At 36.9% G+C, this 13849-nt stretch overlaps 1 protein-coding gene across 10 annotated transcripts in view; it reads right to left on the reverse strand.

Annotated features, from left to right (window-relative positions):
- Positions 1-13849, reverse strand: part of cnot2 (CCR4-NOT transcription complex, subunit 2) — a 112823-nt gene that overhangs the window by 26742 nt on the left and 72232 nt on the right. The gene's annotated exons all lie outside the window — the stretch shown is intronic.

The raw sequence follows: 13849 nt of genomic DNA on the forward strand, positions 1-13849 counted from the left end.
TCAATAAATTGGAAATATGAAAGTAAACATAAAAATGATAATATGTGATGCAGAATACCCTCTCATCCCAATAATTCAGCACCAAGTCAGCATCAACTCTGCTGCTCATCGCTTTAGTAAGCGAACCAATTTCATGGGAGCCTAGCACATACCCAACACGAGCAAACGCAGTCCTCTTATCACAGGTGAAATGGGTTTCCTGTGGGTATGGACAAACATTCTGGTCTTTCCAATCTGTGAGAACACTGAAGATTGCCACAGAGACAGCTGACTCCACTCGTCCAGTACTGCATTGGCCTTCATGCAAAAGAGCCACTGGAAGAAGAGAGCTGTGGTAGTCAATACCAGACTACATCCTGGGGGTATGAATGCAGTGATGCTAGAAATTACAAAAATTGTAATAACCCCAGTGAGCTCAAGACCAGTAAATGCATTTTAAGACACTGTAATCCCACCAGCAGCTTCAGAGACTAAATATCACTAACACTCATCAACAACCTGTATGATTACAACTCGTACGTTAGCCACTGCACCGTGACATTTCACACTGCTGCAAACATATCTCCCACATGCACATAGTCAGCTACTCCACCTTGACAGGCAAGCTACTCAAACTAGAGAACATTTACTGATTCACACAGTGGAGAACCAGAAAATGCAGCACCTGCACAAAATGATAACTGCGGCTAAATCATTATAGTCCACTGAGGAGATTGTTAGAGCCTTCACTGGATGGCCATTTTGAGCCTAGAGTCAGCCCGAGTTGGAATGCTCCCATCTCATCCTCTTCCTCAAATACTCTTCAGCCCATAATCTCTTTTGATTTACAAACTGCAAAGGTTGTACGCTCACATTTTTTTATGGCTTTTCATTTATCACAAAACCATTTCTGTGCCTTTATCCTTTGAGATGGCCTATAACTACAAAGTGGAAAGATGGTAGTAGAACATAAAGATATCATAGCAATTTAATACACTTGCGCTGAAATGTACACAATTGCACAGTTTCTATGTCCTGCGTTATCAATACAGCTTATAAGAGGGTAGTGGTAAAAACCGCAGAGTCGCCATGCAAAGTAGTACAACATCATACACGAATACAAGCAAAAGACTGGTGAGGATTGTAAGGGCATTAAAAAAAACAGACTGATGGATATGCACAATTAAATGATGAGTGCAGTCGTGGACCTGCTGGAATGCACAGATTCAACATCAAGAAGAACAGGAACAACCATGTACAAAACTTGGCCCAGCGCTTGCAGCCCAATTCTCTCTTTAGTGAAGGATTGGGCACAGCCAGAGGTAACAATGGGCATCAACCATTCAAATATCATCGGCTTACTCACCAACACTCAATAAGGTGATATATTTCAGTAAATCTTCACTGAAGATTTACTTCACTGAAAATGCAAAACCCCTTGCATTTTGTTCCTTTATGAAGCTCTAATATGACATTTAGCCTATGTATCTGGCAAATGCGGACTGCTTCCAAGACTTCATTTGCACCTTTTCTTCCTGCTTTGAGAAGCTTGTCCAGCTGTACCCTCATCTTATTTAAATGGAAAAGATGCACACCATAGTAAATGCCTACTAATGCACTATATCCGAGAAAAACGAGATTGCACTGGAGCTTGGAATCACAATGAACAATCACCAACTAGCACACGATACGTTGCAACCTTCCATAAATTAACTATCAAATAATTATAGAACCACACAGTGCAGCGGTAACATCTTCAGCACAGCAATAAAGGTTGTTAGTTTGAGCCTGGAGCTTAAATTTAATGTTGGTAGCACCAATGAACTGTACATTTTCAGGGACTGCATTACAAACTCAAATTTCAATGATTTGTTAACTTGGCTCTCTTTATGAACAATATGCATTTTTTTTTCACACTTTGAACCATATTGACCAAAATACACACAAACATTTCCCTCTTGAATATACACGGTGTCATTTTCTCCCCCTTTCCCCCCCCCACCCACTAAACATTCAACCTACACAATACAATAAACCCATGAAACAATGTCATCACACAATGAAAATAAACAAGAGAATCGTGTCATCTACTTTTACACACTGGGTCAGTTCATTTCGTCTTCTTCTCATTCTATCATTTTAGGGGGTGGAGGTCCGCGATAGGACCTCTCTGTTGTGTTCCATGTACGGTTTCCAAATTTGTTCGAATACTATGATGTTATTTCTTAAATTATATGTTATATTTTCTAATGGAATACATTTATTCATTTCTATGTACCATTGCTGTACTCTCAGTCTCTCTTCTGATTTCCAGGTTGACATTATACATTTTTTTGCTACAGCTAAGGCTATCATAATCAATCATTTTTGTGCTTCATCCAAATCGAGGCCTAGTTCTTTACTACTTATATTACTTAGAAGAAAGATCTCTGGATTTTTTGGTATGTTGCTTTTTGTGATTTTATTTATCAGATAGATGTTTTTGCTGTAAGAAGGAAACGGGAACAACAGTACATGCAATTTGGGCATGTGAGACAATATGCCTTAATTGAGCACATATTTAGGATCCATTCTGCTTAACAATAGACTGGATTCATGCTCAATCCAACTAACCTGACAACATTAATGTTGAGCTTCACTTCCTGGCTATGACAGACGTGGGTGGGCCCTCTACAGGCAACTTTTGGTGCAGAACAAGCTACAAGCGGTCAGGCAACAGATCCAGATGCCATACACCCAGAACTGTTGTGACATATATCTGTTAAAGATATCCATCTCTTAAATGACTGATGTTCAGAAAGACATCAACATTTTTAGAGATCATTTGTTTTAATGATTTTAAATAATTAAATATAGACATTTAAATACTATTAATTGCAATAAATTAAAATATATTTAACAACAGAATAAGGAAAAATACCTTTTTTAATTAATGCTAGCAATCACAGTTGAATGAATGGACGGCAGTAAAGTTGACAGACCATGTTAAATGTTCTGGCCTCTATTACATTTTGTAGTGCCGTACTGCAGATGTGGTGATGTGCTAAACAGAGGAAGGCAGATAGGCAGTGATTCCCCATCAAACCACTACATACAGTCATGATCCAGCTCAAACAGGGCTATGAAGCTGAATTTTGGAGGTCAAAATATCCAACTGCACAGAAGTAAACTATCCAGTTCAGGAACAATTCAATTAGTCCCATACTCTAGCCTTTCCCCCTCGTTGCAGTGCAATTTTCTCCACATGCTCAATTTCCTATTTATTGTTACTTTTGAATCTGCTTCCACTATCCTTTTAGACAGTATATTCTATGCAATGCTTTTATACAGGGAGCTGTTAACTCCCCTTAGATTTTGGCCAATTTTCTTAAATCTTAAATTATCAAAAATCTGCAATAATACTGTGCACATTTTCTCCAGTTATTCAGTGAAAAAACTCAATATTTAACATCTGTATTGAACATATTCATTTAAATATAATTTAGTGAAGATGACTTGCAAAAGAGTGCACAGATCTTCAATAATTAATTTACTTTGGATATCTTGTATAATAAAATGGTTCCAAACTATCAGAAAGAAGTCTCTCATACATAATTGGTAGTGTAATTAAAATAGTGACATATGTAGACATTTAGACAGGTTATGAGAAATGTTGAGATGCATACAGACTAAATTGTAAAAGAAACTGAAGCATACATCGCAAAACTCTAATGTTATCTCTTGGCAGTAAAAACACTTTCACGTCTAAACTGACTTCAGCAAAAGATTTCTATCTGGTACAGTTGCCGGTTTTACAATGAGTTCAAGTGAATAATATTCCTTCAGGACAGAGTAGAGATTAGTCATACATCTGAACACAAGCCAGTAGCTCCATATCAATTACTGCCATCACGTTACCAGACAGCTAAATTTAAAATATACCGACATCCCCAAATACAAGGATTATGCGCCAACTGATTTTGACTGGGAGACCCATTTAAGAAATCCACAAACTCAATTAATTACATTCTCTCTTGTTCATTTGTCGACTCGTAAACGACTGACTTAGCTTGTGACCTCAATGACAGAAACAATGATAAATGAAAAAACAGCAGCACATAATTGTGAGGATTCACAAGTGCAAATATCATATTTAACAACACAAAAGAAAATATTAAATCAGGCCACCAATAAACATTTAATAGAGAATTTCTTAATATTGGGAGTGCAATATTTCTGTATAGGCTATTTTAAAAAGGAGGAGCAATGAAACATTAAGCATGTATGTATATCATAGCTAAGATGTAGACTTGATGAACAGTGAAATAAATTCTGAATGTTATAGATTAGCCAATTACATGCAGCACTTTTGCAATATATCATTGAAATATTAGTTGTATTTCAGCAGATTTGAAGGTACCTCCAAAAATCCCAAAATCTACGTTTTTAGAAATAAGATAAATGATTGTATAGCACAACCTCTGTTTGCCACATGCAACATGGTGAGTTTGTGCAGTATTATAATTGAACACATGACTAAAACATGAGATTTTTTTTAAATATGGAAAAATTAAAGATAAGCAGAAATCTAAACATACATTGACCTTTTGTTTTTTCACTTTCTTGCATTTACAGGATGCTTGATTCATGGCAATATTACTTTATAATATATTGCCATAGAACAGAAGTATTTCTGGCTTATCTCCATGCCCACATTGATGATAGCTGAGCTCATTCAGCTTTATAGCTAGTTAATATAACAGACTTGGAAGAAGATCTGCATCTCCAGTGTTCTGTTTCCAATCACAGAAAGCAACTTAAGTGAGTTTGCAAAGGGATCTGCTAAGAATCCTTCATCTTCTGATCAATTTCATCTATCGTGGAGTATATTTTTGCAAAATATCTAATACAATGTACACAATACTCCACTGTTCTCTTCAGAAATCTTGGCAGGCACATTTGCTTTGCTGCTGGCCTGAATACTTCAGTGAGACCAATACAAATCGTTTGCCAAGGGCTTCAGAGATAGCTACCACAGAAAGATGTAGCGATTATGGAGTTGCCTTCCTGACAGGTATCAGGTCCATGACATTTCCCCACAGTGCTATCATCAAGCAGACAAAACTGCCAACAGTATTAAAGAATTCTCAAACCAGAAGAAAAGCAAACATTTGCCAATATTTCAAACATTTTACAGAACAAAGAAATAAAAAGTGAATCATGCAAAGATAAAAGCTGAAATGCCATAAATGAATATCAAAAATAATATTACCTTAATATCTATATTATTTGGAATATTATCTAAGTGAAATTGGGCGGCAAAGTTAGCACCACGCTATTACAGTGCCAGCAACCTGGGTTTGAATCCGTCGCTGTCTTAAGGAGTTTGTACGTTCTCCCCCGGCCCCATGGGTTTTCTCCGGATGCTCCAGTTTCCTCCCACCCTTCAAACTATATGGGGATTGAAAGTAAATTGGAATATTTGGGCGGCACAGTCTTGTGGGCTGGAAGGCCTGTTACCGTGCTGTATGTCTAAACTAAAATTTAAATAATGCATATCCATATTTTTTTTTAAATGGGCCAGAAAGTATGATTTTAAGCAATGACTATGGCTCATGGCACAAATCATAACTATTCAGGGTACAATACTTGCAAGTTATTCACAATTCTCTAATCTCTTGAGCTAATGCAGGCGAAAAACCCAAACATGTGCAAATCATCAAAACCAACTTCAGAATTTGTCTATTAAATTACACATGAGGGAACAACACAATCTCAATTTCACTGGCTAATTCAGTGAAGTTTCTCCATAATTTCAACCATAAAATCTAGATGCTTAACAAATAAAAAGTGTTCACATTTTGTGCTTTAATAGTAAAGGTCAGATAATCTTGGTTTCTTTTTCTGCATGAATTACGGTAATCAGCCAAGATGTACTTGCAAACAGCTATGCTCAGATTTATGAATTGAATCACTGGATAAAATTTCAGAAAAGGAAAGAAAATTCTCTAGTTCAAGCCACAATTTTTCAAATTCAATTTCATCATTACAAAAGATCTAGTTAACGAAAAAGAGCAGAGAAAATTGTCCATTGAAGAGACTTTTGAGGGTGCAAAATGTGATTTTCCTTTTTGATATTAACACAGAAGTCTAGACAAGATTGTCTGAATATTGAAAATGTCCAGAAAATAAATGTTGAGGGACCTTTTATCTTGTCAGTGGGATAGAGCTCAAAGCTAATAATTATTGCTTTAGAACAGCATAACCAACTCTGAGGTTTAGTTCTCTGATAGGAACTACTACTGTTCCAGTCCAATACAGAAACTTCAGCGATCTTAGTCCAAGCATATGTTCAAGCATAATCCTTTTATAAACAACTTTTTGAAGCTACCAAGACTACATTTATCCTATTCATTGACAGCGAATGTGTCAGACATTTACGAGGAGAATGGGTGGTGGGCTGAGTATGCATGTAATGTTGATTGTGAGTGGGAGCATCAAAGTAGGATGAAAAAGGCAGATGAAAAAAAAACCCACGTTAGTCACTCCTCATGTCCTTCAATCCTATTTGTCTAAGGATTGATAAACCCAAGATCTCAGCTTCATCTGTGAGGGAAAATAACATTTCTGGTGAACAACCTCATCACCTGATTACTTCCGAACACCTACCCATAATGTGGAGTTTCATCTCTTGTTTTACCTTTTCTACTTTGATTTATCCTTAAATATGTGCTTCTGCCTCCCAAATTGCTATTACACATATCTATTGTAGCACTAGTTATGAAAAAAAAACAGCTGATATTTGAACTGGCACAGAAAATATGCAGGCATTTACACAGGTTGGCACATCATTACTGAAAGGCCTGTACTGTGCTCTAATATGCTATGTTCATTCACAATGTAAAACTATTATCTGGTATATTATTATTTTATAAGAATTGATAGGGAAAAGATGAAATACTGTAGATGGGAGAAGATTTCCCAAAACAGAACACTTGGTCGACTTTTAAATATCAACCACCAGAATTCGGGTGCAAATATAAATGAAAATTTCAGAATTGACAAAGATAATGGTTCATGGGCCTAATTGTAATGTAATGAGTTTCATGGTATAAAGAAATGAAACTGTCAAGAACATTATATAGTCAGAGATTGATAGATGTTAAGAGACATAGGATTATTGCAGGAAAATATCGAGATCAAATTTCAGCTATGACCTGACTGAATAGTAGGGCATGCACGAGGGACAAAATGCCTACTTCTGCTTCTATCATGCTTTCAATACCTCAAGCTCTTCACAACCAATTAGACTTTTAATGTGTGAAAATAAAGCTGCCAAGTTACACACAAGGTTCCAGGATAAGCAATGTAACTGGGGACCAATTATGTTAAAGTTCACAAAAGTGACCAAACTGCTGAGGGAAATCAATGGGTCAAACTCAAAGTGATGTGTCCCTGTAAAATATTTTGTTAGATGAGATTTTGTTAAACAAAAAGTTTGGGTGAAATGCATCATGGCCATTGTAGCATTGTGCATTCCCAAATGAAGGGAGTGGTACACTTCTCATTGCAGCAAAATATAGCTTTAAAAACAAAAAAAAAAATCAAAGAAATAACCCCCAAAGAGTCAATGGGATTATTGTGAATATTCTTAACTAAAGAAGTGTTGTATTTTAAAGTAATTGGCTGAGATACAAAAGTCGGCTTGAGAACAACGAGAAGCCCCTTGCTTGTCCGTGAACTGTGCCACGGGATTTTTCATAGAGCTGTACAACAAAGAAACAGGCCTTCACTCATTGCATCAATGCAGACCATCATGCCTATCTTTACTATTTATCTGGATTAATTCCATATCCCTCCATGCCCTGTTCATTCAAATTCAACTACCGACCTAAAATGCCTCTTAAATGTTGTTACTGTTCCAACCTCCATAACTTCCTCTGGCAGCTCTTTCCAGATATCTTTTGTTTGTGCTATGAATTTACCCTTCAGATTCCCTTTAAACCTCCATAAACATTTGGCTGTGAGCCTAGATCCCCATAAGATCTATGAGATAACAGAGTGACATAATGTTTGTAAGGCAGTGACCAAAAATTCTATAGTTTCTCAAAAATACCATTACCAAGTCAAGGATGAAATTTCAAGAGGGTGTAAGAGTAATGTAGTCATGTCAGAGGATAGCACAATTAGGGGACTAGACTGAGTTCTCTGCAGCAAAGACAGTTTAAGGCTTTGCTGCGCATTCTGTGCCAGGGTATAGAATATCTCTTTTTTGGCCAGGTGAGATCTTGGAGTGAGAAAAAGATTTAAATGCTGTAAGTCTATGGGACAAGGAAGGAAGATTTTGCTGATAAGCAGCTTGGAGCAAAATTAAAAGGCAAGTCCACCAAGATGATTGTCGCTGAATTACTATATTAACCAAGTGCAAATTGGCAGAGGATAAATAATAGAGAAACAAGCAGGTGGCTTAAAGACTGGCATGGGGGAAATGAGCTCCACTTTATGGGACACTGGTTGTATGACCAGGGGAAGAGGGTATTGTTCAGCTAGCACAGACAGACTTCATTTCATGCTGAGACCAGTCAGCCATTTAAACTAATTTGAGGTGTAACGGGCGTGGAGTTCAGGCGACGGTAAATGTAATGAATCAAAGACAAATGAAAGGGACACAAAATATAAACAAATGTTCAAGGCAGAAATTAAATCAAAAGTGAAACTTGTTAAATATCACAGCTTAAACTCACACATCATTTGTTGAGTTGGCACAAATAACCAAGCTTGATTGCAAAGCTCGTACCAAACATGGTTGCAGAATGATTAGGACTAGGAACTCAATATTTCGTGCTCAAAAGAATGTATAAAAAGGGAAATGAGACAGAGTGACTTAATCAAGAATTTCCAGAAAAAAAACTATTGGTAGATTATCAGTTGGTGGTGAATAGCAATGTCAATGAATTGGCTTATGACACAAAATCATTTGGGGTGTAAATAAGGAAGGCAAGGGTAGGTCACACAGTAGGACAAAGCATCCATGGGAAAAGGAATGTTAGAAGGGAGCACTAGAATAAAATTTTCATATCAATTGGACTAGTCAAAATGGCAAGAATATTGGAGAAGAGAAATGTTTGGTTTGCATCATGGATTGTTACTCAGAGCAATATTACAGAATCTATTTTAGTTTAGCATTATTACAGTGGTAGTGACCAACATTCAAATACAGCACGGCCTGCAAGGAATTCGTACACTCTCCTTGTGTATGCAAGAGTTTCCTCTGGGCGATCTGGTTTCCTCCCACCCTTCAAAACGTATGGGGGGGTTGTAAGTTAATTGGGGTATTTGGCCAGCATTGGCTCATGGGCTAGAGGTTATTGTGCTGCATGTCTAAATTTAAAAATTTTAAATTTAAATTTCATCATGTATAATGTAGGATGAATAAAATATTTTGTTTTAAGGATTCTCCAGGGAACAGTGAACACAGACAGTAAATTTCAGCTGCTGTTTGAAGGGCAAACATCACAGGTCAAAAACCAGTGTCCCCAATTTTAAAGGGCAATTACAAAAGTAGGAAAGAAGAGTTGCCAAAGTAGGTAAAAATACGCTAAAGGAAGGGTGAGTAGATGAGCAGTAGCAGATATTTAGGCAGCTATTTCATAATCCTCGTAAAATTATTTCTCTGTCGTAATAATTCAAGCAACGAACCAAAACAGGTCTTGGACTTTGACCTGAAATAGGTCTTCTACGCAAGGCTCTGTGAGCACGTTCCAGTATTATACCTTCTGGGAAATGTTCTTGACCCAGTACCTGCGGAATCCATTCAGTAAAAAGTTTTCTTGGGTCTGGTCCCTCCATACCTTCCGGCAAACCAATAATCTTTATATTGTTCCGTCTGGATTGGTTTTCCAAATAATCAATCTTTTTCACCAAATTTTTATTTTGAGTTTGTAAGTCTTCGACCATTTTGGTCACATCAAGAACTTGATCCCGTATTTCCTCTATATCTTCTTCACACGAATTAAATTTATCTCTCAGCTATTTCATAATACTCAATAGAAATTTAATCTCAATCAGAAAGAAGGCTGAATGAGAAAGATGAACCATCAATAATTAACCAAGGTCAAGCAAAACACTGAATAAAAACTAGAGCTTACAAAGAGGCAAAAGCAGGTGTTTGACCAGAAAACTTGGAATTCTTCAGAAATGAGAACCAGGGACTTAAAAGGTAATGATGGACAAAATTGATTTCGAGAATTTTTATTGGTAAGTAATATCAAAACAAACAACACAAATTTCTACAGATATATCAAAAGGAAGAGGATAGCTAAAAATGAGATGCCTGGGGAATTTATAACATGAAACAAGGAGATGGCGCATGTATGAAACCAATACTTCCCTCAAGTCTTTACAGTCAAGGACACTGCAAATATCCCAAGGGTGATGGATAGGCAAATTTAAATGGGAAGGAAGAATCTGTAACAATTCCTATCACAAGGAAAAAATTATTGTCAAAACTAATGGAGTTAAAAGTAAACAAGTTGACAGGACTTGATTGGCTGCCTCCAAGTATTTAAAGGAAGCATCTGAAAAGGTCATTATGATAACTGAGACAAGTTTTTCAAAACCAAATATGTTCAGGGAGGGGGACTAGCAGATTAGAGAGAAAAAAACCAAATCAAGTTCCCCTGCTAGAACATATAGTTGCAAAAGGTGGTCATTTAAAATTGAGGTGCGTAGGATTTTCTTCTTGTGGACATCAGTGAATCTTGTAGACAAGAGTACTTCAGAATTGTGGAGGTGAAATCTCTGGAGGTATTTGAAGGAAGGTGTGTTATATTCTTTGAAAGATTGAGCTCTGTGGAACGGGCACTGAAGGATTAAAGCAAGTCACCTATCACTGCCTTGAATGGCAGGATTTGCTTATGCTTTCTCCTACCTTCAGCGACTAGTTGAGAGGTGAGTGATCATGCAGAATTACAAGTTAATAACAGTAAAAAAACAATTTCAGACACTGAAAATTGCAGAGAATGCTTGAAGTCATTAGCAGGCCAGAACTGTATCTGTGGAATCAGTAAGAGAGCTCTGACCTGAAATAATAGCTCTGTTTCTTCATTCACAGATATTCCCTGACCATTATTGGACAACTTGGAATCACTAAAGGGGAGCCAACTCAGAAAGAATACACATATAAACCTTATAAAAAGACTCACAAAGTTGATGATTTGTTTTTCTTTTTAGGAAAGCAAATCACACAAGCAAAAATGTAATTATACCATTTACCTTAAAATAACACCATAGCTATTAGGCCCTCTAGTCTAACCCAATGGCAACATGCAACACTTGTATTGGAGATGATGAATCCTTATGATGCCACAATATAACTATGAGAATGTCCATTTTGAGTTTATAGTGTTTTAAATACAGCTGGACCATGGCTTACAGTGGGGTTCAGTTCTGGGACTCGCATCGTAAGTTGAAATTGTCGTAAATTGAAATCGAATGAAAAAAACACGAGATTTTGCAGAGAAAAAAAAACGCAAGAACAGAACCATCATAACATTGAAATATTGTATTTGCCGAGGCTTGAAGCACCTCTTCTGTCAATTAACCACATCTCAATTGGTCACTGAAAGAAGATGGCTAGCAACAGAATCCTATTCAATTTGTGTTGCAGAATTTTTAAAGGGAAGTAATCTGGAAGAAACCTGGCTTGATCAAAGAGTCACTTTTTTTGCAATCTACAGGAAATGTTGCAAACAAAACTTTTATGGACCATCAATTTTCCTAAATATGATTCAGAAATATTTTATCAGGAACTTCAATAATAATAAAAAACAAAATGACCATTATAGAATTGATTGTGGGGAGATTATGTATTACCACCTCAAAAGTCTCCTCAAATAAAACAGTTTTCCCCTCTTTAGAAAATTTGTTTGCAAGTATGAAGGATGGTGAAAGAAAAACTTCAATGAGGCAATTTTATTCCCAAAAGGTTTTAAAAAATTGACATTTTAAAAATGAGCCTCGTCACATTTTTATTAACACTCTTTAAGCAGGGAGTCTTGTCCTCAGCACCAATATTTTAGGCAACCAACATTTTAATCATTTACTGTTTGATTCAATACATGAGAATGATATTTAAGATCCTAAAAATCATCTGAATGTAAAAATATCGTTGGTGCTTTGTTAATCTGTGTATGTGACTCAGGATCCACTATGCAATTCCTACCATTTTTACAACTTTTAATTCATTATCAGGAAGATGGTTTCACTGATATGATGGAGACTAATTCCCCATTGCTTAGAAAAAAAAGGTTTGTACTTTGCAATCCAAGTTCCTTAAGGTGCTCTCACAATTTTGTCAGGAGGGTTCCAGGATTTTTATCAAGTTGTGGTGTACAGTATATCAAAATCGTGATGGGTTGAAATTTAAGAAGGGATTTAAGAAGGAGGTGATCCCATGCACCTGCTGAATGCACTTCTTTATGCCAGAGATCAATAAATTGAGAGGTTCCACTAATGAAACCAGAGTAAGTTATTTCAATCTTGATCAGCAGAGAGTGCACACTGCAACTATAGTGCATTGAGGTTTAGTCTTTTGGATGAAGTGCCAATCCAGTGAACATCATGGAGCTCAAATATTGCTCAGTGATGCCTGTGCAATGTAAGCATCTCATCAATCCAGAAGAGAGAGTTGCGGCAGGGTCCTTTCTGTCGTTGAAGAGAAAGTTGGATGTGTACATGGATATGAGGGGGTTGGAGGATATGGTCAGGGTGTGGGAGGGGGTTGGGGAGTGGAGTGGTTCATGTGAAACGGCATGGACTCGAAAGGCGGATATGGCCTGTTTCCGTGCTGTAAAGTGTCAATATCCTGTCTCATGTGCTCCAAGTAGCAGAGGGTGTTGTTAGTCAAGCTATGCATGTTGTCAAAAATCTAGTCTCTGAATTTTCCCATTGTCCATCTGCTTTCCAATTATTATTAACCCACAAGATGCTGGAGGGGAGTAGCAATATTTCTATTTAGCAACATTATTTTATTATTTTCCATAACTCTGCTAGCGATTAGCATCACAAGGCAGAAATAGACAAGCTTATCGATTAATTCTTTTGCAAGGCAAAAGAAAACATAGTGGTAAATTTAATTTTTATGATAGTGCTATATAAACCTAATTAAGGATCATAGAAATGTCTACTTATTTCAGCAAGGCAACATCTCACCTCACTTCCTAAAGAGAATCTGCACTCAGCACCTCTTTTCCTCTGCATGTCCCCTCCTATGCTTTGCACCTTGGCGTAGTGGAAGCGCAGGTGAGATGCTTGCCTTGTACCGTGATCTGTTGCTGCCTGGCGCACAATTTCTCCTCTACAGAGACATGCTCGTAAGCTGGGCTTCAAGTATCATGAGGGATAGAGTGGCCTTCCACCACCACTGTCTACACAAATTCAAAAAAAGGAATTCAAGTAACACAAACTGATTTAAATATGTTTTGTTTTTCACTATCTGAATCCAAATTGTAAATTCTGGCTGCCAGCATTTGTTTTTAAATAGATGTATCAGCTACCAAAGAATCAAGGGATACATTGCTTTCAGAGTGGATCAATAAACACTGAGCAGTTTTAATCATTTAAAAACATAAATGGCATTTAAGGGGTTCATCCATAAACGAGTGATGGCATTAAGGCAGATAGTAAATTGGAAAGTATGCAATAAAACGAAAGATAGGGAACCTCTGGCAAAATCATGGATCAAGGATATAATCTCACAAATCTACCATGCATCAGCATCTCTCAATTTAGCACATCCACATGGAGGAATTCACAACTATATTGCAGCAGAAAAGTAAAATTCACTTTTCACCCCAAGTTTACAGCAAAAATCACAACTGCATCACCACCA

This window comes from Narcine bancroftii, chromosome 11 (genome assembly GCF_036971445.1).
Source record: "Narcine bancroftii isolate sNarBan1 chromosome 11, sNarBan1.hap1, whole genome shotgun sequence".
Taxonomy (NCBI): Eukaryota; Metazoa; Chordata; class Chondrichthyes; order Torpediniformes; family Narcinidae; genus Narcine; species Narcine bancroftii.